The sequence below is a fragment of the Atta colombica genome, unplaced genomic scaffold, assembly GCF_001594045.1.
Source record: "Atta colombica isolate Treedump-2 unplaced genomic scaffold, Acol1.0 scaffold11, whole genome shotgun sequence".
NCBI classification, from domain to species: domain Eukaryota; kingdom Metazoa; phylum Arthropoda; class Insecta; order Hymenoptera; family Formicidae; genus Atta; species Atta colombica.
Genome location: NW_017259195.1, coordinates 1491156 through 1491380, shown reverse-complemented (window position 1 = coordinate 1491380; position 225 = coordinate 1491156). Strand labels below are relative to the sequence as shown.

The window sequence follows — 225 nt, the reverse complement described above, 5'->3', positions numbered from 1 at the left end:
AATATAAAAATTAAACTTAAATGACAATCGTAAAACCGGATTTAAAATTAAGATTAATATAAAATATTCATAATTATATTTTCGTACAAAAATTCGCTATAAAAATTAATTTGGGAATATAATAAAATTCGACTGAGTTACTGTACAACATAAATATAGAGATAGGTAGAGAGCGCCAAGGATCGGTCAAAGTTAGATGTTTCGAATAATATAATATTCTTTGTT

At 23.6% G+C, this 225-nt stretch overlaps 1 protein-coding gene across 1 annotated transcript in view; it reads left to right on the top strand.

The window, feature by feature from the left end:
* LOC108693811 (serine protease inhibitor dipetalogastin-like) overlaps positions 1 to 225 on the top strand; it is a 5687-nt gene that overhangs the window by 2649 nt on the left and 2813 nt on the right. The window lies entirely within an intron of this gene.